Source organism: Eptesicus fuscus, chromosome 6, assembly GCF_027574615.1.
Source record: "Eptesicus fuscus isolate TK198812 chromosome 6, DD_ASM_mEF_20220401, whole genome shotgun sequence".
In the NCBI taxonomy this organism is placed as follows: domain Eukaryota; kingdom Metazoa; phylum Chordata; class Mammalia; order Chiroptera; family Vespertilionidae; genus Eptesicus; species Eptesicus fuscus.
The window spans coordinates 103,869,742-103,894,927 of record NC_072478.1 but is presented as its reverse complement, the minus strand read 5'-3'; the positions used below and the strand labels follow the sequence as shown (position 1 = coordinate 103,894,927).

The 25,186-nt window shown below is 56.2% G+C and overlaps 1 long non-coding RNA gene across 1 annotated transcript in view; it reads right to left on the bottom strand.

Annotated features, from left to right (window-relative positions):
* Positions 1–2,965: 2,965 nt before the first annotated feature.
* The window catches only part of LOC129149520 (uncharacterized), a 67,649-nt gene continuing 45,428 nt past the window's right edge, over positions 2,966–25,186 (bottom strand). The window contains exon 3 of the long non-coding RNA XR_008556446.1: positions 2,966–3,163. This is a non-coding gene — a long non-coding RNA (uncharacterized LOC129149520). The remainder of the gene's footprint in view (positions 3,164–25,186) is intronic.

Sequence of the window (25,186 nt, the reverse complement as noted above, 5' to 3'; positions counted from 1 at the left end):
CACATGTCCAACCCCAGGAGGGAGCCGAAGGTAACCCACGGACTGTGGGCGATCATGACACGGCTCAGGAGGTGCACCGACTGGAGCAGACCCATCGCCCTGGCGGGGGATGTGACAGGAGGGGGGGCGGGGGGGGGCAGGGAAGCTTCTGGGCTTCCCTCCCAACGTTGCTGCGAACCTACCTGCTCTAAAAAACTAAATTCTCAGTTTAAAACAAGAAAGAAAGAAAAATAACTCCTTTTGTCGGCAAACTCATTAGTCCACAGAGCCAACTATCAACAGTACGACGATTGAAATTTCTTTTGAGAGCCAAATTTTTAAAACTTAAACTTCTTCTAACGCCACTTCTTCAAAATAGACCCGCCCAGGCCGGGGTATTTTGTGGAAGAGCCACACTCAAGGGGTCAAAGAGCCGCATGTGGCTCGCAAGGCGCAGTTTGCCGACCACGGTCTTAAGCAATAATATTCTTAAAATCGTAGATGTGACGTGCTATTATTATACTTTTCTAGTGCTCCTGAAAATAAATACATTCCCAATAAACATTATTTATTTATTTATTTATTTAAAATATATTGCATTGATTTCAGAGAGGAAGAGAAAGATAGAAACATCAATGAGAGAGAATCATTGATCAGCTGCCTCCTTTATGCCCCCTACTAGGTATCAAGCCCACAACCCGGGCATGTGCCCTTGACCAGAATCAAACCCAGGACCCTTCAGTCCGCAGGATGACACTCTATCCACTGAACCACACCAGCCAGGGCTGAAGACTGTTTTACTGGTCCCAGATCACTCCATGCTCACCCACGGAGGAAACATGTGTCAGTGTCACCTGGTACCACGCTGCCCGCTCAGATGGAGCCCTGGGCACACGGAGCATGCCCAGGAGGGATGCCCCGGGAACCCACAGGGAACCATGGGCCAGGCTGGGGTTCGTGCTGAAATTGCTGAGAACACAAAAGCTGACGCCCCCCCTCTCCCCCCGTCCCCCCAGACACAGGCCCGGCTCTCACCGAAGCAGCGTGCTCTCTAAGATCTCCGGTGTGGGACGAACTGGGAAATAAGCCCCTTTCAAACATTCCTGGGTGCTCGGTGCATTCACTGCCACCAGAGCACCCTGACCTTCGGCTCTCCCAGAGGGCAAATGACCGGAGGGCGGCTCCCTCCGGAAAACACGAGGGCTGTGTCCCCGCGGAGCTACTTGGTTTTGCTGGGTCTACAAAGGCACATGCCGCAGGGGCCAGGCGGACGGTGAGCGGACTGGGTCTGGAGGCGGAGAAGCCAAATGGCGGCAGGATGAGTAATGGCCACGGACACTCGGCCTCGGGAAGGGAGAGGCGAGAGGGGATGGTGGGGACTGGGGAGAACGGGGAGCAGGCAGCAGCTTCACCTCGGTGCCAGCCCGTTGCTTCGTGCCCAGTGGGGACCCGCTTTGGCCAGAATTTCAGACTTTTTAAGGTCACCTGGAAAACGTTACCGTTATGTGCATGCTCCTAGCTTTAAGCGTTGACGATGGAAATGAAAAGAATAAAACTTTCTAGGAACGCCACATGGGCCACGAGGGCAGGGACCAGACCTTGCTTCTCGCTGGAGAGAAAACTGTACACATCTGACCTCGTGGTCCCAACAGCACCTTGAGGAGGGCCTGGCTGCCTTCCTCCAGCCCCCACATCTCCCTGTCACCCGGACAGCAAGTTATGTCACCTGAAACCCTCACACACTTCAACTCTGTGCCCGAATCAGACTTCCCGGGCAATCACTCCGACGCACGCGTAGTGACGCGCACTATTTCCGGCTTGGGGACTTGAGTGAAAGCTCTGTGGGGCCACGGGAAGACCGCCATGCATCCAGACCCAAGCTGCATGACCCCCCCTCTCTGAGCCTCAGTAGCCCCATCTGAGAAATGGGTGCAATAGCTGCCAGTTACCCCTCTGAGCTGCAGTGAGGTCTCAAGGGTACAACAGGAAGCAAGCTCTTCAGAAACTGAGAAGCGCCCCACAACACCACGCCAGCTGGCATCTATCATTTCTTAGCTGGGGCATGAACAACAGACCCAGCATTTTTAGATTTGGCCAGACGGGGTCAGGCTGCAGCAGAGGTGCCCAGGAAGTGGCTGGGGCCTCCCGGACCAAGGGCTGGAGGACAGGGGGGTCTGGGGAGGGGTCTGCATCCATCGCCCGGATGTTGAGATCATATGGGATGGAATCAGAGTGGGCAGCAATCACCTGGGTCTTGGGACCTCACAGTGGCTCCGTGCCAGCCTGCGGATAAGGGGACCTCGGGATACGATGATGTGAGGAGCTGGGGTCTGGAGGGAGCACGGGAAATGCAGAGTCCCTGGAGCCTCCAGCTTTGCTTACTCGAGGGTCTCACTCCCCCATCCCCCAGAGAAACCTCTGTCCCAACCACTCCGAGACACTGCGCATCCACAGCCTGACTCAGCAATCACCCCTTCGGGCTCTTCCCAAGAAGGCTGCCAGTCTAGTAGCTGCATGGCCTTCTGAGGGACCCTGTTGGACCAGATGTCCCCAAACACTCATCTCAATCGTGACGCTACGGCACGTGGGCCTCTGTGCTCCACAGAGCCGGGAGGAGGCCAGCGGGCAGCCTGCAGCCGGCCCAGCCCCTCCGGCCCCTGAGACGGGAGCGGAGATCCACAGAGGCCCCGGCTTCTTGGACTTAATGAGGAGCGAGACGCTTTGCTTTGATCTCTGCCCCAGGCCAGGGGCCATCCAACTGCTCTGAATCGGCACTTACTCCACTTTTAGGCAAAATTGCACAGAGCGCGGTAACCGGGGCTGGCACCTCCCGGGCGCAGCCTCCCGCGGCTGCCCAGGCCCGGGCGTGTAGGTCGGAGCCCTGGCGCACCAACCCCAAGCAGGACATTAAAGGCTTACCGAGCTACATCTTTAATAATATTTTTTAAATGTTTAAGAACCACCATAAAAATCCACTGGATGGCATTTTTTTTTTTTTCCACTTTGGCAAAACTAGAGTCGTAGTCTGTGTTATTACAAACCCAACCGCAGGAGGAGGAAGTCGGCCAGTCACAATTCAGCCAGTCACATTCCAGGAGCCGGGAAGGGCCTGCCAGCCGCGCGGAGATGCGTCCAGTCGCATCTGTCTTTTTCCACAGACACGGCTCCCCCACGCCGCTGCCGCCTGCCGGAGACGGACCAAAAATGAGGGATTCTGTTTTCTCAAACCTACAGACAGGGCCGCCGCCCACGCCATCCTACCCATTTAGAGTCTTTGGAGGGGATGGGAACTCTAAAGGGTCCCTTCTAAATGGGAGATGCTTTCAACCATTCACACGTAAGCATGCCGTGGCCTGGTAACAGCGACCATGCATTAAGCATCTCCTCTGAGCCAGGCACTGGAGCAGTCACTTTGGGAAGCCACTTAATCCGACTTGGAAGGAGTTAAACACGGTGACGTTTGGATGAGGGAGAGTGCGGACCTGTGTGATCCGCAAGGGGCTGGGGTGGGGCTGGTAGGTTGATGGATGAGAGCGACACCGCAGAGAGAGATGGACGGACACGGGGTCGGGGGTCATTCCCAACGGGGAACTGGAGCCAGGCTCACAGAGGCGACGTGTCCGTGGGATTGGGAAGGACGAGGCACCTGGAAAACACCCCGCAGAGCGCATGCCGTGCGGCTGGCTCAGGCAGTTTGGTCGGGGGAGGAGGCGACAGGGACCCAGAGCGGGGATGTGACTGCACAGGAGCCTGTCGGGCCGGAGAGAGTGGGAACGTCGGGCTGATGTGGTCACGGAAACCCTGCCCACTGCTGGCCCTGCTGACGCCCTGGGAACGGCCGGTACATGCTGAGCCGAGCCCACGCCCTCCGAGCTCCCGGCTGCACCCCGAGGCTGGCCCAGCAGGCGCGGGCCCCCGCGCTCCCCACGCTGCGGACAGGACAGCGGCCTGGCGAGGCCGAGGGCGGGGTGGCGGCTCAGACCAGGCTCTCTCTTTACTCCGCTCCGCGCCACCTCCCCCGCCCCGCGTGGGAGAGAGCCCCGAGGAGAGCAGGCTGCGAGCGCAGGTTTCCCGGAAAGACAGAAAAAGTCTGTCTGCTCCCCCGGGGACGGGCCAGGCGGCCAGCGGGAGCCAAGGCGGCCGGGCCTGCAAGGCTCCGAGAAAGCCCGCGCCAGCCCCCTCCCGTCTGGAAACATTAAAGGCCATCTCTGAAGGGACCCATTAAAAGCTGGCCAGTGGCAGGGGCCCATCTCCCAGATGTGAAAATAAACACGGAGGGAAACGCCAGCCCCGGCGCGGGCTCCAGCCTTCAAACAAACGGAGGCACAGAGGGAGGGGCGCCCTCTGGCCTTCCGAGCCCCCGGAGCCCACCCCGCGGGCCGGGCGGGTTCCCAGGAGGCCAGACTCTGAAAACTATGCAAGCACGCCCTGCACCCTCTGGGGCCCTGCCCGCTTGAACTTCTCCGCGGCCCACGGGCCAAGGCCAGTGGCCCAAGCTCACCAAGCTGCGGGGGTGCAGCCTTCAGCTCAGCCTTTGCAAAGCAGCGGAAATTAAAGTGACTGCTCCCTTCTGCTCTGAAGTTGGCATGCAAATAAACGGTGCGTGAACCAGAATCAACAGAACTGAGAGTCTGTGTTCACGGGTGAGAACGTGCCCAAGTGGGAGAAGACGGACGTGCTGTCCTGCGCCGTGTCTGCGCGCGCGAACAGCAATGCCCGGCGTCTGCAGACACGTCAGGAAGGACGGGAGGCAGCGGATGAAGCCGTCCGGAGCCCAGGAGTGACCGAGGCGCCTGCTCTACCTGGAGACCCGCAGCCACCCGCCACGTCCCGCCCGGTCACTGGGGAGGACTGCGGAAACGTATGCTCCTAGAAGCCAAATTCACACCCTTCCCCTCAGGAAATATTAAACTGCTCCCCCACCACGGGGATTGCCTTGCACTGTTCTTATTGTGGTGAAATACTCATCAATTCACCATCTTCGCCGTTTTTTAGGTGAACAGCTCGTGGCATGAAGCTCAGGGCTGTGCGACCATCGCCTCCATCTCCAGAACTCTCTTCATCTTGCAAACCTGAAACTCTGTCCATCCAACGACGCCCCACGGCCCCCCCAGACCCCGGCACCCACATCCCACTCTCCATCTCCATGAGCTTGACTGCTGTAAGCACTTGATGTGATTGCACTCTGTCTGACAGTGTCGCCTCTTTGGGACCGGCTCGTCTTAGCCAGAGTCTCTGAGGTCCCACCAGAGCCCTTCCTGGTTAAGGCTCAGCCTCAGTCCACGGGCTGCACACACGCACTCTGCTTCTCCTTCTCCGCGGTCCATCGCTCAGCACTTGGGCTGCCTCCGCCTTTCGGCTCGTGTGAAGGATGCTGCTGTGAACCAGGTGCGCAAACCGGTCTTGGAGCCCCTGCTTTCAGTTCTTTGGGGTGTAGATTTCTTTGGAGCAACGAAATGTCCCCTGAAAGGTGGGGGTGAGTGGAAGACAACCCAGCATCCTCTGAGGCTGAGCGGGTGGCTGGAGAACATGCAGCTATGAGCGTCCCCACAGTCAGGTGAGACTCCGCACCACGCTGTGCGCCAAGAGGTGTGACCCGGGGAGTCCACTCCTCGTCGCCAGCGGCTGCTCGTGCCCAGGGAAGGCAGGGTGTGGGAGCCTCAGAGACCAGGATATTGCTTCATCGGTCACATCAGTTATATGAAAGGCCCCATTTTACTGTCAAGCACACAGAAATCAACGAAAGAATACGAGACAGCCCTAGTCGGTTTGGCTCAGTGGATAAAGCATCCGCCTGCGGACCAAAGGGTCCCGGGTTCGATTCTGGCCAAGGGCACGAACCTCAGTTGCAGGCCCCCCCCCCGCCCCTCCCCCAGCCCACGTCCTGGTCTGGGCGTGTGCAGGAGGCAACCAGTCGGTGTGCTTCTCTCAGACAGATATTTCTCTTCCCCTCTCTCTAAAAATCAATGGAAAAATCAAACACAAGCCAAGTGCACCATCCACTTGCCCTCAAGCTGACGTGTTGGCCGGAATAGACATTACAGTAGCACCACGCTGACGCACCTTCTCGACATGTAACAGACTTGGGAGGATGGTCTCAACAATCGCTTCTGAAGACGGTGCGAGAAAGACTAAGAGGCACGCACTGTCCTTCGAGAAGCTCCCTGGCCACAGTGCGTGGGTCAGGGGTGGGCACTCACCCAAGCCAGACCCCAAGAGCCACCCGGGGGGCTTCGGTAGGCACTTTTCGGAGGAAGGAGCTCTCTTTCTGATGAGGGTTTGGTCCGGAGCAGCTGACGCCACCACACAAGGGCGGACAGCCCAACAGGGAAACAAAGGCAGAGGAAAGCCAGGTGACACGTTGGAAAGAGACAGATGCCTCAGCACTGTGTGTGAGCACCTGGAGCCAGCTGTGCCTGAAGGCCACACTACCCTGCACGTGAGCCCATGCGTTTCTTAGTGTTTCTTCAGGCCGTGGAGTTGGGTCCTCTCCCTCCCCTCCACCCCCACAAAGAGACTTGATTCAGATACTCCCTTTGTTAGACACGCGGCACGGTTGCTTCCCTCCATCCTTCCGCCTTCAAGGTCTAAGTTTAAAGTTAAGAAAAGGCATAGCATTAAAAAAAAAAAAAAGGCATAGCATATGCATGCCCCTCATTGGAATTTCTCTGGCTGGCCATTTGGTCGAGCCAGTGACGCGAACCCTTTGAGGGTGGGCGGTCCGTCACTGTGGGCCAGGATACTGCACAGCATGCGTTTATTTATGTAGGCATCTATTGTTTCCTCAGCGAGTGGTTAACCTTTCATGATTCTGGGGGAAGAATATTGGACATGTCACCCCCTCCTTCCCCCGCTTCCCTGAGGATTTGGGGCTGACAAAGTCGAACTGAATACTTCCAAACTTTAGAGAGTTAAAAATTAATCAAGCCATTCCGCCATCCAAGCCCTCCCCCACAGAAACACACACACACACGCACACACACACACACACACGCGCACACACACACACACACCCCTATCTAGTCGCCGAGGTCCTCTCCCCTTAGATGCATTCCACAGCGATGCCACAGATGCGTGCAAACCAGCCAGATGCCATGGCTGCTGGCTGAGGCCGTCTGAAACCCGGGCGCCCTTCCGGCCACCCCACCCCAGCTGTCCGGGCTCCGCACCGCGAGTCCTCAAGTTGCTGAAATGATACGGGCAGCGCACATGTCACAGGGATCACGCCAGGCATCCGCGCGGCCTCGGCCTCCCTCGCGTGCTCCCCTGCTCAGCTGTCACAGCTGATTCGGCCCCGGGTCCCGCCAAGGGCTCCTCCAGACAAGACTCTCTCCCCTGCTCCCCGCCCCCGTCAGGCTCCCCGCCCCAGCGATTGTGACTGGCAGTGCTAACCCCTCTGAAGTCACCAGCCTGGACGGTAATTTTTTTAAATTCTCGTCTTTATGTGATAAAATGTACATCACACGGAACTGACCCTCTTCACCATCGTTCAGCGTACTGTTCGTTACTGTTAAGTGAATTCACATTGTGCAACCAATCTCCAAACTTTTTTATCTTGCAAAACTGAAATCCTGTGCCCATTAGACAACAACTCCCGTCCCCGTCCCCCAGCCCCCGGAGTCCACGCTGCTCCTTTCTGTCTCTATGGAGCTGACGGCTCCAGGGACCACTAGCAGGGTCGCCTAATAATCTGGCCACTCAGTATATATATATTAGAGGCCCGGTGCATGAATTCGTGCATGGGTGGGGTCCGGCCAGCCTGGCCAGGGGGAGGGGACATGGGCGGTTGGCCGGCCTGCCTGCTGGTCAAACTCCTGGTCGAGGGGACAATTTGCATATTAGCCTTTTATTATATAGGATATACACTGAGTGGCCAGATGATTATGCGTTCAGAGATCATAATAACCTGGCCACTCAGTGTAGTTCATAAAGCATCCGCACACAAGGCTGCTGAGAATCAGGTGAAGGGAAGATGGGTGAATCCCCCCAGGGCACAGCGGCCCTGAACAAGCCTTCCTCTGCTTAAACAGGAGCAGGTCCTCTAGTGGCCAGGAGGTGACACTGCAACTCCTCCTCAGAGTCGCAACACAGATGCCCGCGGATTGCGGGCGACCTTCAGCTGGGTCTGGTTTTGCCAACCGCGTCAGCAGAAAATGCAGGGCTCCTCCTCTCCCCGTGCGGTAGCTGAAGCGGCCAAAGAACATCTCCTAAGGCATTTCCAGGATCTGCATGCTTGTGGTCCAAGCCCACCTTATACAGCTGATCTCTAGAATGGAGATCCCTTTCCTGGGCAGATTTGAGTGTGTGCCACTGTGTACGCATTGCATCTGCTTAGAGAGAGGGGGTTTCTAGAAAGGATGGCTTGGGCCCAGCTGGCATGGCTCAGTGGTTGAGCATCAACCTATGAACGTGGTGGTCATGGTTCGATTTATTTAAGCCACCCAGCCGATGGCATTTTGTTATAGCAGCCTGAGCTGACTAAGACTGACTGTGGTAAGTCCGTTACTTAGAACTTTAAAGGGAACTGAAGATTTTGGAAGTCGGGCAGGCTTCAGGCATTGTCTGATCTAGGAGCTGAATACTGTCACTCAGCATCCACTGCCTTCCATCTTCTGTGGGCCTTCCCCACCATCAGCTTCATCCTAACGCTGACTCCTCTCACGGTCTCAAGAGAGCTAACAGGGTTCATCGTCCTCATTCATATCACAAGGAGAAGAGAGTTTCTCTTTCCCACAGTCTTCAAAGAACTCCTGGGCTTCCTCTGGGCCACTCACACCACATTCCCATTCCTGAACCAACTCACTGCAGCAAGAAGTAGGCTGGTGTGGCTCAGTTAGTTGAGTGTCATCCTGCACACTGAAAGGCCACCGGTTCAAGTCCCGGGCAAGGCACATGCCTGGATTGCAGGTTCATTCCCCAGTTGGGGTGCATATGGGTTGCAACCAATTGATGTTTCTCTCTCTCCATGACTCCCACCAATTGATGTTTCTCTCTCTCCATGACTCCCTTCCTCTCAAAAAAAAAAAAAAAATCAATAAAAAAAATTTTTGTTAATCCTCACCTGGGGATATTTTTTCATTGATGTTTAGAGAGAATGGGAGGGAGGGGGAGAGACAGAGAGAGAGAAACATCTATGTGAAAGAAACACATTGACTGGTTGCCTCCCACACATGCCCCAACCAGGGTCAGATATCAAGCCTACAACCACAACATGAGCCCTTGAATGGAATCGAACCTGCGAGCCTTCAGTCCGCAGGCTAACACTCTATCCGCTAAGCCAAACCGGCGAGGGCCAATAAAAATATATATTTTTATAAAATAACTAGAGGCCGGCTGCACGAAGAGATTCGTGCAGTAGGCCTTCCTTCTCTTGGCTTCCAGCACCGGTTTACCAGTTTTCCTCTGGCACCTGAGACCCAGGCCTTCACTCCGGCCGGAGTTTGCTCTCTCCGTCTTTGCTGCAGACTCCGGCCGGAGTCTGCCATCTTTGTCTTCGCTACAGACTCCGAGTCTGCAGTCTTCATCTTCGCTGCGGCCGGAGTGCCGCTCCTGTAGATCCCTTTGCCCCCACGCCCTCCCTCTCATAGCAGGCATCCTGCCCTGCCCGGCCACTCCGAGCCTGGAGCAGCTGGGCGGCCGCCATCTTCTTCTAATTTGCATATCCCCTCCTGATTGGCTGGTGGGCGCAGCAGAGTGATGGTCAATTTGCATGTTTCTCTTTTATTAGTGTAGATTAGGTTAATTGCCTTCGAGCAGTAAAGGTCCACTTCTGGATCTGGGAGTAGGGCCACCCCAATCCATGCTGGGGCATTGGGGTCCCTTAGGGAAGCAGAAAGGAAAATGGGTGCTGGGGAGCCACCAGCAATCCTCAGCACAGTGGGTCTTCCGAAATGTCAAGCCGTCCCAGGTGACTCTGCCCTGTCTCCACACAGGATCTGCTCGGGGGGCCGCAGTCAAGTTACAGTTTGTATGGGATACAAGTGAACCTAGCCACGGCTTTGGAATGTCTCTTGTAGAAATTAGTGGTGAGCAGGCCAAGCATACAATTAAGGATTGAATTTTCCTGTAAACACACAAACACAGATACACACAGAACAGGGCACGGCATTCTGTCCTCGCGCAGATCCGCCCCCACCAGCCTGCCTTGTGCCGGGAGTCCACTGCTCAGAGAACGCCCCAAGGGAGGAAGGTGAAAGGCTGCATCGAAACTGAAGCCGGTCCTGGCCAGTGTGGCTCAGTGGATAGAGCGTCGGCCTGCGGACTCAAGGGTCCCGGGTTCGATTCCGGTCGGGGGCATGTACCTTGGTTGCGGGCACATCCCCAGTGGGGGGTGTGCAGGAGGCAGCTGATCGATGTTTCTCTCTCATCGATGTTTCTGGCTCTCTCTCCCTCTCCCTTCCTCTCTGTAAAAAGTCAATAAAATACATATTTAAAAAAAAAAAAGAAACTGAAGCCGGTCCTGGCAGCGGCTCCGCCCTCTGCACGGCGTGGGCTGCCTTCCTGTAAGTGCGCACCTCTGCGCGCCGGCCCAGGCATCAACGTTGAGGGCTCTTGCTCTCTTTACGCTTAATCTCTCTCCATCTTTCCAAGATTAACAGGAGCTAAATGCTAGGCAAATCTTGACTCTGCCCAAGTGTTCCAGGCCCTGAATTAGTTTCCCATCTCAAAGTGGTTCAAGGATCTTGAAAGCTTGTCTGCTACCAGCTCTGCCTGGAGCATAAAATTCCCACAGCGGCCAGGCCTTTGCACTGGGGATCCTGAAATTGCAAGACAGTCATCCCTTGGGTACTAAGCAGCAGCCAATGGCTCCCGGGGTGCTGGGCACCTCAGGGGCGAAGCCCTGGTGTGCACACTTCAATGGGAAGGAAGGAGTGCTCTATACAAAGACCAGACCCAGGGAGGACCTGTGACGCCGGGAAGTAGGTCAAGATTTCCCACGTCCCAGCTGGGAGGCACTTTGCTTCTTTTATCAAGCAATGGAAGGCAGCCTGGGTTAGGGTTAGGGTTAATTAGGGTTAATTAGGGTTGATTAGGGTTGCGGTTAGGCTGTGATTAAGCTCTAGAATCTAACAATCCTGAATCCAGACTTCAGCTCTGCCTCTAACTAACTGTGTGACCCTTTGCAATTCTCTTCACCTCTTAATTCTTAAAAAGATAATAATAAGACTTTGGAGGGTAACATTATAATAACATAACATAACATAATATAACATAACATAACATAACATAACATAACATAACATAACATAACATAACATAACATAACATAACATAACGTAACATAACAATCTATATAGATAAAAGCCTAAGCAACCATTCGACCGGTCGACCGGTTGCTATGACACACACTGACTACCAGAGGACAGACGCTCAACGCAGGAGCTGCCCCCTGGTGGTCAGTGTGCTCCCACAGCAGGAGCGCTGCTCAGCTGACCGACGGGTGCCAGATGCAGGGCTCACAGCTGGTGCCACAGCCCGGAGACCACAGCGGAGCGGCAGCACGCCGACCGGGAGAGCAGGGGGGGCCGGGGTGAGCAGGAGCGGCAGGCGGCGTTGGACTGCCCGTTTCGGCCCAATCCCCGCAGTCCACGCCAAGGGCCCCCACCGGTGCAGGAATCCGGGGGAGAAAAAAGCCACACAGACAGAAACCAGCAAGCCCAGACAGATGGAGGCCGGGGCCAGAGCGGGTGCGGAGCCAGGAGCCACTTTACCTGGTGGTCAAGGAGGAGGGAAGGGCAAGTGCCAAGGGTCTGAGGCCCCGAAAGGGCCCTGTGGCCCGAGAGGCGAGACGGGGGGGGGGGGGGGGAGGGGGGGGGGGGAGGGGGGGAGTGGGAGAGGCGGTGGCCGGGGCCAGCCTCACGGGCGGGTGAGGCAGGAGGATGGATCTTATGCCCAGTGCAGCGGAGGAGCCGCGCAGGGTCTCGGCGTGGGGATGAAGACGCCCAGCCCGCAGGCTGGCTAGGAGCGGTGCCCGCGTCTGGGAGGAGGTGCCCTGGCCTGTATATTCCTTCCCTGAGGGCGTCGTTCCCTGTGAGGCCCAGGACGATGGCATCGTGTTTTAATCCTTTCTCAAAAATGAAGCCTCCCTGACAAGACAAGGGCCCAAGAGCTGAACCACAGGGATACGGTCCTAGAGGAGGCATCTGCTCGTGGACGTGGGGAGAGGCCGTCCCGGGGCTCTGCCCAGCGATGCCAGGACCAGGTGTGACCACAAGTGGTGCATCAGGGTGTGTCAATCATTCTGCCACTCAGTGCCACCTCCCGTCACCCTGACAGCCTGCTGACTGTGCCGATTCTGACTTCTACAACACACCCCACCCTGCCTGCCTGCTTCTGTGAGTCCATCACACATCACCCCCTCCCCGAGTCTCTCAGCACCCCAGAACCATGAAGCCCGCTGGCCCCGAGCAGTCTGCACTTTCCACACACACCACCCGGAGGGATGATGCTGGAGGGAGACCCGCTGACTGCACACCACCCTCCCACCGGACTCTCACCTCCTCGCTCTCCATCCACGCACCTGACCCCGGGCCCCACAGGCAGACCCCACAGGCAACCAGCACCCAGGAGGGACAGGGAGCCACAGCCTGAGGGACCGAGGCCCAGTGACAGGGGACATTTTAACCTTCAAAGATAAACCTAAGTACCCCAGAGGGTACCAAGTCAATGACGCAGTTATTTGGAGAAACAAAATACCTCCAGTTCCCAGCACTGGAGGAGGGGTGCGGGGAAAGGGCTCCAGGCTCAGCTTCGGTCGGAGTCCCTGCCCCCCTTGTCCGCAGGGGGGAATGCCCTCCCTCCTCTTCAGGCAGCTCCGGCCCAGCTCAGACACCCCCCGCCCTCGAGAGCCCCCTTGGGCCCCCAGGGGGAGCGAACTTGACCTTCTTAGTGCGTGGGCCCAGGGAGGCAGAGTGCAGCTGCGCTTTGAGAACGGGCTTGGGGGCCAGTCCTCTGGGGTTCAAACCCCGGTTTCCACCTGATACCTGTGCGCCCGTGAACGAGTCACCGGCCTCTCCTGATGCCTCACGTACAAAACACGGGTGGTAACAAACCCCACGTCTCAGGGGGCTGGAACAATGAGTTCACGGGTGCCAGACGCCAGGGACCCAGCCGGACATACAGGACTCACTATGCTAGCGGTTGCCATTACCATAATCACTATCATCATCATCATCATCTCTCAGGATCAGGGTCCCATCCTCTCCGGCAGGACGGCCCCTGTTGAATCCTAGCCTGGAGGTGTCTCCCAAATCATTGACCCACAGCTTTGCTTTGCTCTGTGTGGCTTACACCGAACAAACACACATCGACAAATGTTTTCTCAGTGAACATGCAGGTGCCCCAGAGGGAGGACACTCCGTGACCCGCTGCCCATGATGAAAACGAAATATTGACACTGATCATGTCCAGCAAGCCTGCCCCCGAGTCTGGGCGGCGGCGGCATCAGCGCCTGGCGGCGGCATCAGCACCAGCGGCGGCAGGCCAGCGGGCTCTCTCAGGCTCCAACCCTCCCTCCTTTTTTTAACGCTCCTGTCCCCCTCGGCCTCCTTTCCCGCACACAGGAAGGGGATGAGTCCCGTGGGAGCTGAAGGGCAGAAGCGAGGGATCCAGTCAGTCTGATAGGAGGGACCGCCCAGCAGACAGGAGGCCTGGTGCGCATGCTGGCCCTCTCCGTGCAGAATCTCAGCGAGGAGGCGGGGCGGGGGGAGGGGGCGTAATCAACAGAAGAACTTGCATGCGTATATGCATAGCCCATGGACACAGACTAGAGGGTAGTGAAGGCTTGGGTGGGGGGCGGTAAGGGATGAGCTGGAGGGGATGGGGGCGGGAGGGGACATATGTAATACTTTCAACAATAAAGATTAAAACAAGTGCCGGCTCTGTGCATCAGGGGCTCCGCGGCCTTGGACAGTCAGGCCCAGCCTCCGAGCCTCGTCTTCCTCACCCAGGATAAGGGCTAAAATGCCAACCTCCAGGCGCGGGGATGGATGGGCAAGTTTGCCAAAGGGGCGTGTGTCCTGGGCCTGGCAGTGGCAGGTGCTCCCCGCCCTGGGCTCTGAGAGCCGGGAGAGCCTGGTGTGTCCAGGTCCGTGCTGTCTACACGGCCGAGCCCCCGAAAGCGCAGAAGGCCACTTGTTTAGATTCACCTCGGTTTACTTTTCCCAGCAGCCTGAGAGACTGCCCTGGGCAGGTGACGGGCACCCATTGACACCCCCCTCAGAAGAGCGGGGAGCCCCGGCCTCCTTGGGCAGAGGGAAGGGTGAGGGACTCAGCGGTGGAATCAGGGCTAGGATGCAGGTTTCCTGACTGAGAGTCAGAATCCTCCAGGCAGCATGGCAGCTGAGGGGAGGTTACCTATAAGCTCACGCTCGGGAGCCCACAGCCTGAACCTGAATCGGAGGCCACCCCACTGCCGGGGAACAGAGCTGGAGTTTTAAAATAGCAGCATTTGGGGGAGAGGCAGAGCCCGCTCGGCAGGCTGTCAGTGGGTCTGAGCAGGGAAACGGGAGGCTTTCAGCAGCCAGGCTGTGCGCACTGAAGGTGGGAAGGCTGCTGCAGGCAGGTGGCGGTGATGGTCGCACAACAGTGTGAATGGCTTAAAGCCACTGGGCTGTGCATTAAAGCTGGGTCAGGTGACCAATTTTGTGTTACGTGTATTTTTAAAAAAATACATTTTATTGATTTTTTACAGAGAGGAAGGCAGGCTGGCCAACCACCCATGTCCCCTCCCCTCCCCCTGGCCAGGCTGGCCAGACCCCACCTATGCACAAATTCATGCACCGGGCCTCTAACATATATACACTGAGTGGCCAGATTATTATGCGTTCAGAGATCATATTAATCTGGCCACTCAGTGTATACTGCACCACACACAAAAAGGATCGTTACTCTTCAAGGAAGCACCCCTCCCTGCTCAGCCAGAAGTCCAATTCTGCATCCTGCAGGGGGCGCTACGCGGCTGGCCTCTCTTTACCTGGCTACAGGGCGGTTCAAAGATCTGGGTAATGTGGGGCCAGTGTCCTTCCTGGGTTTGTGCTGGCGCCCAGGTGCCTGCAGAAAACACCCCAGCAACCTTGTCTATAAAAAGCAACTAGCTCAGAAGGTGTGGCTGGAACCTCCCAAATCAAATGGAGAATTTAATGCCGCCTGGCATCAGGAACCGTCCCCTCCACCCTGCCTGCTCTGGGGCAGAATAAACAGAGGTGGCCATGACGCCGACTTTCCACCTCCGTGCGTGCGGCCCTGCCCCGCTCGCGAGGTGGGCCAGGACAGCGCGTCTGTGACAAAGATCCCACGTTACATTCGGTAACATCAACAACCTTCGGATGGGAGTGGGCACATGGCCACAGACCGTGGGTGTCAGAATTTAAAGCATCCTTTGAGGTCATCTCACCAAATCTCTCCATTTTCCCCCAAAGAAAAGAACAGAGAGGGAGTGGTGCAGGTCATTGATTTTCAGAGTTCAATGGCCCTGGATCTGAACATGACCTTGACACCTTCTAGTTAGGTGGTCTTGAACAAGGCGAGTTATTGCCTTGGTCCATGGTTCGCTCGTCTGTAAAATGGAGATAATAATAAAGTGTGGTGAGAATTAAATACGATGAACTCATAAGTGTCAAGAGCCTGGTACGTGCCTCTCCCTGTGGTAGGTCCCCTCTTCTTCGCCCTCCTCCTCCACCTTCCTCTTCCTCTTCCCCTCCACCACCACCACCATCACCATCACCATCACCATCGTCATCATCAGTGTCAGGAAGCCAAAGCCGGGGGGATGCAGGCTTGTCCAAAAGCACACGGCCGTGGCTTGTCGCGAAGCCAAGGCCCCCACGCCCGTGGGTTTTTCCACGTCATCACCCTGAGACAGCACTACTGCCCGGGCCTAACGTTTTACAGCGCTTCCTGGAAAACACTTGAAATTACATGGCTTTTCCACGTCTCCACACGAGAAGTCCAGCTCCAGGTCCAAGAGCCCTCAGCACAGAAACCAACCGTCCAGAGTTGAGGTCCTGGAACCGAACGTGGCGAGACTCTGCTCCCGCCCTGCACGTCGGAACCCGGAATTCTCCAGGGGAATGACAGTGGGGCCGGAGCCGGGCCAGGGAGCGCGCCTGGGGGCGTGGGCACAGGAGACCTGCCCAGGAAGACGCCGGGACTTCTGCTCAGAAAGCCAAAGCCCAAAGGAGAGTTCCGGCGCACGGTGCAGGGCACGGATGGAGCAATCGCAAGGACATTTACTGAGCGCTTCGGAGGTGCCAGGCACCGTTCTGAAGACCTTACATCTAGGACTTCCTTTCATCCTCAACCCTGTGAGGTTGGCAAGATGATCACCCACGTGAATGAGAAAGACGAGCCCAAGAGGCCTGCACCAGCTCACTCCCCAAGGAAGCCTGGTCCCAGCTCACTGCGAAGGCCTGGCCACCGCAGGACAGCGACGTGGCTCCCAGGACCCCGACGGTCAAGTCTCCCGTGTTCTCTTTCCACGTGAGAGGCCTCCCCTCTCCTCTGCTCGCCGTGATCCTGCTCATCCTTCAAGGCTCAGCAGGCATGTTCTCCTCTCAGACTTTCCCCGCCATAATCCTCCATTCCGCTCTCCGACTCATTCTCCTAGAGCCGTGGTCGGCAAACTGCGGCTCGCGAGCCACATGCGGCTCTTTGGCCCCTTGAGTGTGGCTCTTCCACAAAATACCAGGGCCTGGGCGAGTCTATGTTGAAGAAGTGGCGTTAGAAGAAGTTTAAGTTTAAAAAATTTGGCTCTCCAAAGAAATTTCAATCGTTGTACTGTTGATGTTTGGCTCTGTTGACTAATGAGTTTGCCGACCACTGTAAGCTCAGCCCTTACCATATTGTATTCTAGTTCAGCATGTGTGTGTGTGTGTGTGTGTGTGTGTGTGTGTGTGTTTGTGTGTGTGTGTGTACTTCTACACCAGGGCTCCCGCCCAACCTGGGCCAGAATCCGGCTTGATTTGCCTTTATAGATCGCTCAGTGTACATAAAAGATGGTCAATAAAGATTGTTTGGAATTTTGTTAACACCCTGGGGCACACGGAAACCAGGACACCACCCATACGCGCTCAAGGGGATCTGAAGGACATTCTCTCCAAAGCTACTGACGGTCAAAATGTGCACAAGGACACAGTCTCCAGCGACGGGGTCACTGAACAAGTAGACACAGACCCACAGGCAGGGACGCTCCCTCCAGCCTTGTTGGTGATGGGAAAACGGAAGCCACTGGGAGGACTGGCTCATGGCACCTCAGTGAAGAGGACGAGGTGTGTGGACCCAAAACAAAACGCTGTTTCTTTAAAAATGATTGCGCACAAGCTCAGCGTTCAGACATGGAAAGCTGTCTGGGATGTTTTCCTGAAATAAAAAGCAGGTTACAAAACCACTCATTAATATTACCTCATTGCGGTAAACTTCCATCACTACACGCTTCACACACGTGCTTGGGGAGGGTTTGAAGGGCATGGGCCAGAATTCACAGTGATGGTCTTTGTGTGACGATTACTTAGGGGATTTTTACTTTCTTTCTATGCATTGATGTATTCGTTAAGCTCTCTACTTTGAGAACGCATTGTTTATATAATGGGGGGGGGAGCAGTAAGTATATTTTTATTTGGGGGAGAAAGGTATATGACCTCAAAGGAGAGTTTATCAATTCACAGGTGACGAGACTGCAGACTGCTTCCTGAAGAGAGTGAGGGACCCTTAAATTAGAGGGCACTGTCCCCATCCAGGGGTCCTAACTTACCCATCTGGGAAATGGGCGCGATGCTACTGCTCTGCCCTGCCCAGGGCTGCAGCTGGAGCTGAGGGGGTTGAAACTCGTTGGAAAAATAAGAGGCACCAAACAGATGCAAAACACAGGTAATCATGTAATCATTGCTTAGTAAGAATTTCCGATACACTTAGGAAGCCATGTTCTCAAGGTGCGATCTCAACGCCGCCAGGGACCAGGCCGACCAGAGAGGCACCAGGGCCTCCGGAGTCCAGGACAGCGATCACGCCAGAGAAGCCCGAAGTCGTGCTAGTATGTGAACTCTCTCAACTTTTAAATGTTGGCATCTCACGTTTACCATCTCAAACATTATGCCGTTGTGCCATTGGTATGAAACAACCCAAAATCCACATTTGCAGTTGCTGGTATATAATGCTTTAAAAATGCACAGAAAAATCCAGATTTAACTAGCTTATCTCCAACCCGCTGACACAGCTATATTCACCATTCCAAGACTGAAGTCCCTAAAGAGAGCCAATTATGCGCAGTCCAACTTAAGAGTGAGATGTTTTGTTGCATTCTTATTTTAACTGAAAGCTTTCAGATGACATAATTAATTTGTTATGAACCAGAACATGTGACTAACAAAAGTACCCCATGAATCCTAATTATGCCAAGTGACAGAATTCCAAATACCTGTGTGCATATTTGCGTTTGCGTATGTGTGTGTACATTTATTGACAGACTAGAAGCCCGGTGCATGAAAATTCATGCACTCGGGGTGGGGGGGTGGGGGGGGGTGGGGGTGGGGGGGGTGGAGGAGGGAGGGTCCCTCAGCCCGGCCTGTGCCCTCTCGCAGTCCGGGAGCCCTCGGGGGATGTCCAGCAGTCAGACATCCTCAGCGCTGCCGTGGAGGTGGGAGAGGTTCCCGCCACCGCCGCTGCCCTCGCCAGCCGTGAGCCCAGCTTCTGGCTGAGCGGCACTCCCCCTGTGGGAGCACACTGACCACCAGGAGGAAGCTCCTGCGTTGAGTGTTTGCCCCCTGGTGGTCAGTGCACGTCACAGCAACCGGTCGTTCCGCCATTCCGTTGATTTGTGTATTAGCCTTTTATTATATAGGATGTGTATGGTCAAAGACATCTACACAGGAGTATGTTTTCAAGCCAAAGAAATCACATTAGTCCTTTAGAAATTGCTCTGAAAATATTTGCAAATGATTTATCTGATAAGGAGTTAATATCCAAAATGTATAAAGAATTTATACAACTAAATATTAAAAAACACACACACACACAACCACAATCTGATTAAAAAGCGGGCAGAGGATCTGAAGCTTGACCCAAGTGCAGGTGCTTCCCAAAGTGCCGCCCTTGGGGACCCCGCTGGCGGGCATCTGTCCGCAGGGAGCTCGGAGGAAGTGCTTCGCCGGGTACAGAACCCGACCCCTCTGTGTAAGGAAGGGGGAGAATCAGAGCCTATATCTGATTTGTACTTGAATAAAGAAACTCTGCAAGGATGGATGCACCACATACCTAGTGCCGGTGATCAGTTATAGGAGGTGGGGAAACGGAGACGGGAGTGGGTGTGAGGCTTGCCACTGTGAACCTGTCTATTGTTCCACTTAACCATTTGAAAGCATCACCAGCTTTTTAAAATGTAAATTACATTCAAAATAAAACCTAAAAATTAACCATAGGAAAAAAGACTGGAAGGAAACAGTCCAAAATGATAACAGTAGCTATCTTTGGATGGCAAGCCTTTGCATGACTTTTTTTCTTTGAAATTACTATCCAAATTTCCTAAATGCACACATATGGTTTTTCACAATGAAAAGAACGTAATCTTTTTTTTTTTAATATATTTTATTGATTTTTTACAGAGAGGAAGAGAGAGGGATAGAGAGTTAGAAACATCGATGAGAGAGAAACATCGATCAGCTGCCTCCTGCACATCCCCTACTGGGGATGTGCCCACAACCAATGTACATGCCCTTGACCGGAATCGAACCTGGGACCCTTCAGTCCCCAGGCCGACGCTCTATCCACTGAGCCAAACCGGTTTCGGCAGAATGTAATCTTAAAAAAAAAAAAAAAAACCTGATCTGGGTAAAATATGTTCCTCATTCCCTGCAAGTCCAGTAGCCCTCAGCCACCGCGCCCACCAGGGCCGCCGAGGCCAGGCAGCGGCTGAGCGCTGACCGTCAAACACGACTGGTGAATGGCAGCAGCGCGGGAATCATTCTGCAAGCCCGGCTTTGCTGAGAGAAGGCACTTTCTAAATCCCATGCTGCTTCCTTGCAGAGAAGCCCGTGGCCTGAACAGGTCAGTGCGTTTAGAGAAAGACCGGGTCTGGCAGGCGGGGTCTCCGGGTTTCCTCTGCGGCAGGAGGAGGGAAAGAAGGGGGAGCGGAGGTCGCAGAGAGATGCGGACAAGGCAGATGGGGTCCTCCTCCCCTGGTCTCTCAAGGACCCCGACCCTACCCCTCCCAGCCCTTGGCCACACCGTTAGGGAGGGTCCAGCAAGAAAAGAGAACGCCCAGACACATGGAGGGGCAGGGAACTGCGATGGGCCCTAGGACGTCCCCCCAAATTCATATGCTCAAGTCCCAGCCCCCAGTACCTCCCGTTGTGCGCACATGTTGAAAGAGATGATGGAGTTAAAACGAGGTCAGTAGGGCAGGCCCTCATCCCACCTGAGTGGTGTTCTATGAGCAGAGGGAGCGACCCCAGGGGTGTGTCTGAACAGAGGAACGACCCTTGAGGACACATTGAGAAGGCTGCCACCTGCAAGCCACGGGGTCATGAACCCTGCGAACGCCGTGACCTTGGCCTTCCAGCCTCCAGGGCGGTGAGAAAAAGTGTTAGTGTGGTTTAAGCCACGCAGCCCGTGGTATTTTGTTATGGCAGCCCTAGCAAATGCATACGGAAACCATCTCCAAGAATGTTCCCAGAGCAACGGTGAGAGGGCGGCCAAGCAAAACCGAGATGCCACCTGAGTGAGTCTCCTTGGACCCACAGAGGCCCACAGGGTGGGACCCAGGAACCTCGCCGCCAAGGAGAGTGGAGAGGTCTCAGACTTCAGTGGTGGGTGCTGGCGTGACCCACAGACAGACCAAGAAGGGTGAGCAGCCCCCCATCCTGCAGGACCTGCTCAGGGTGTCAGAGACAGGCCGGATCAGCACACCACAGCCGGCCCACGGGACGCTGCGGCGAGTAGTCCAGCACCCGGCCCCAGAGGCCCCTGGAGGAAGGGAAGGGGGAGGAGAAGAGGCGGAGCTCCGAGTATTTCCCCCAAAGAGACCGTTTTCACCGAGAAGCATGTAAACTACCTTTCAAGGACGAGGGTGAGGCCTTCCCTCCATACTTCTTTTGCACCTCTCAGTTATTGTGGGTTCGTTTCCAACCAAACCACGGTGTGCCTGGTGGTAAAAAGCCATCTGTAAAGATACGGCACCAAGAAATGACCTCAGCTGAGTCCACACCGTGAGTAAGCCGGCGGCACCGGGGCGGAGAGTCTGGGCCGCCTGGAAGTCCATTCAACTGGCAGGAGTTCCCGGAGCCCGAGGGGGCCCGAGCCGCAGGAGCCGCTCCTGGGAGGTGGCACGGCCCCAGCGGCCTCATTAGGTGAGGTTCTGGTCTGCCTCACCAGCGTGAGCTCCATGGAACAGCCTGGAGGCCTTCCTGCTTTTTCCACATTTAAAAGAGCAGATGTTCTCCTGGGAAAGAGTTAGCTACCCAAACAGAGGCGCGGGGGAATGGAAATACACCCGGCATCGCCTGCCCAGTGGCCGTGCGGGGGGGATGACACGGGCTGGCGGGAGCACCCGGCCTGCCGGGAGGGCTGCGTGCCTGGCTCGGGGCCGCGCTGAGCGGATGACAAATACGACTGTCTTTGTTCCGGTTCTCAGCGAGAGGGATGGTCTGTGGGTCCCTTGTCTCATGTGTTGACTCTCCTAAAAGACGTCCATCAATTTGTTCTTAGTGTCAGGGGTGCTTAGCAGTGTCAGCGCGCAGTCTCCTCAGACAGTTGCTCCGTGTTAAAACGCGCCACTCCAGTGCGTCTATAAATAATTGTCTGGGCTTCGTTGAACTAACAAACGGGTTCCTCTCTCTCTCTCTCTCTCTCTCTCTCTCTCTCTCTCTCTCTCTCTCTCTCTCTCTCTCTCTCTCCTTTCAAAATCCACTCTAAAATAATTTCATAAACAACGGGAGGAATTTCCCATTAATATTAAAGTGTGTCTGGGTTGGTCATTTTAATAGAACTTTCCAGAGGGAACAAGCAGTCCTCCCGTCTTGTCCCTGTTCCCTTTTCTGAGCAAGACACTTGGCAGCCCAGCCTCGCGAGGACCGGTCACAGCTTCCCCTCCCACCGCCCCACGTCCATCTCTTTCACGGCGTTGGCCAAAAAGGAGGGACGTGGCCAGGCCGTAGACAGCGGCAGCCTGAGCCGCTCAGTGTTTCTACTCTGACCTCAGAGCTCCAGAATGTTCCTTTTGGGGCCCCCACCCATCTAGGATGGAAAGGTAGGGTTAGTTATGGCTGTGTCCGTCTAGTTGATATAACAGAACTGCCCCCTGCAGATAACAGTGGCCTCGAAGAGGACAGAAATTTGTTTCTCTCTTATGTCCAAGTGGTCTAGAGATCGACAGCTGAGGGTGGGTGTGGTGGCGCCATATAGTGTCACCTTCTGTCTTTGTTCATCGCCATCTTCACCTGTCACCTCGTGGTCCAAGATGGCTGCTCGAGTCCCGGCATCACGTCTGCCTTCCAAGCGGCCGGAGGAAGAAAGAGGAGATGAAGGGATGTTCCCTCCCGTTGAAGGTCACCTCCTGAATGGTCACACAGTATTCCTTCTCATAGTTCACTGGTCAGAATTGAGCCCGATGACCTCACCTAGCTGCAAGGGAGGCTGGGACCTCCTCGGCAGAAGCACTACTGTGAGGATGAACGAGTCCGTTTCTCCCAGGGGTCAGGATTCTGATTAAAGCCATCTGCATGTCTCCAGCATCCCGCAAAGGGCCCATGAATGCTTGTTGAATGACTAAGCCAGGCGTCCTCAAACTACGGCCCACGGGCCACATGCAGGTGTTTTTGCCGTTTTGTTTTTTTACTTCCAAATAAGATATGTGCAGTGTGCATAGGAATTTGTTCATAGGTTTTTTTTAACTATAGTCCGGCCCTCCAACGGTGTGAGGGACAGTGAACTGGCCCCCTGTTTAAAACGTTTGAGGACCCCTGGACTAAGCAAATGAAAGTGAGAAGTATCGCCTAAGGAAGCAGGAAACGCCTCAGCCTCTTTGGACAGTGGCTACAGATGAAAAGCAACACAGAATGTCCCCCAGGAACAGAACCGCATTCCCCTCCTGAACAGGCACACAGATCTCTAATGACCACCTGCTCACAGCGCGTCTCACACACGCTGTCCGGGGAGCTGGAATAGCCGCGCCTTTTTTCTCTGCAGAGACCACGTGGCCTTGAGGCTGCTCAGCGATGCCAGAGGCCACCACCCGGGGAGCACCAGCCTGAGGACGGAGTCAGCACAGAGGAAGGCAGAGCCGACAGACAGGGCGAGTCCCTGCTGTGCCATCTGGGCGCCTGGATGCAGCCATGCCTGAGGCAGGCCCTCCCCTGCCCTGCTCAGGGTGATGGGATGATGGCGATGAGCTCTGTTTTCTCACACCCGGTGAACACAGGGGCCTGAGACACAGACTCGGGTGTTTCCTGGACGCTGCCCCGTGGGGAGGAAGTCTGCTCCTGGGCTCTCAGCAAGAACCGGCGTGACAGAGCTTTGTGAACAGGAGAAACTGCCCGGCCAGACCACCCCGGCGCCCGTGCCACCTGCTGCCTCTGGGACCCGTCTCCCGCCTTCCACGCATTTTGCTCTAAAAGCCTGAAGCGTCGAGAGGAACACTCCTCGGGTCCGTAGGCTGTGAGAGCCCAGCTCTCTTGCTCAGAACCCACCCCGAGTCCCCGCTGGGGCTGAGCCGCCTTCGTGGCCGTCACACGTCGCTGTCTGGCTTGGCTTCGCGTCCTGTTCATGTCCGTCACTGCCTTCCCGTGGGGGCACTCGCCTCATTAACCAGCTGCACACAGACCCCCCGAGTGACAGAACCTGAGACGCCAGGTGCACAGAGGCCCAGGCCAGGTGGGCCCTGAGCAGGGAACCGGGGCCCGGGAGGTCGCCTTTCCACCAACCCCCAGGAGACCTCAGGGCAGCGACGCAGGCTGCTGTCTCCCCTCCCCCTGGCAGCCGCCGAGCAGTGAGGAAGCTGCCTCCAGAACGCCTAGCGCCCGGCCTGCCACATGGGAAGGGAAGCCAGCCCAGCGCCTGCCCGAGCGGGCGGCAGGGGTGACAGGGACACGCAGGCTTCCCCCGACTCCGAGCCCGGGACTGCAGGCCGGCCACACCGTGCACACGGTCCCTCCCTGCCTCCAGCTGTCCACGCTGCCCTGGAATGTCCCGGGTCACCAGTTCAACTCCCATGGTCCAGTGACCGGGAGCTCCAACAGGCAGCTCTCCAGCCCCGGCTTGGCCCGGCCCGCAGCGCCACGCGCCAGGATCACACCGTGGGCACGCGCGTCTCCTGCTCGGGCCCGGCAGCCAGGCGGCACTGCTTCGTTTGCTGGCACTGGATAGGCGTCGACTCAGGCCGCCAGGCAAAGGGGAGCCTCGCTGCCTGAGCTGGTCCCTCTGTGGGTCCCCCCCCACCCCGACTGAGGACACTCTGACCACTGGCATTCGGTGGGCACTGCTGCTCTTGTCTGTTCCCACCAGTAAGAACCCCCTGGGCCCTGTCACCGGTGAGCGACGAAATAAATACATAAACCCTTGGCCCCAGTGAAGGCGGGGGGACCCGTGACCACAGCCAGGCCACGGAGACCTGAGGGTGGCCGTGGGGTTAGACAGGCCTTCCTTCTGCGGGCGGGAAGCTGGGCGCACGCAGCCGGCCAGGCAGGAGCCAGCTGGGGGGGGGGGGGGGGGGGGTCTGCGGGGAGGGAGGTCGAGGCTCTCCTCCCCCCTGAGGCTGGGATTCTGCTGTTTCCATCCGGTTTTCCGTTTAAGCCGGTGTGAGCTGCCTTCCTCTGCCCCTTGCAACCTCAGGCGTAATAACTGATAGAAACACTGATCACGTACAAGAGAGGAGCCGCCATTTCTTCTCTGGCTTTGGGCGAGGCCCTGAGCATCTCCAACACGGTGGACAGGCGAGGGAGAGCGCCCGGCTCTGAGCAGAAGGCAGCGCGCTATCAATCGCGGCCTGTTCCGCGGCATGGCCTTCTCAGCTGCCCGGGGCATCAGGACCCTGCCCTTCCCTCCCGACCTGGGAGCCGCTCCCAGCTCCTGCAGCGTCGCCTGCCCTGCACCGACTGGTGCCTGCGATGCCATGATATGTCCAGGTGACGCCCAGGCGCATGTTGTGTCCCCCGAAGCTCCTGAGAGCAGCGGAGCTCAGCGCATTCCCGCGTCCAGGCACCGTGTGCAACCAGTCTCGGGA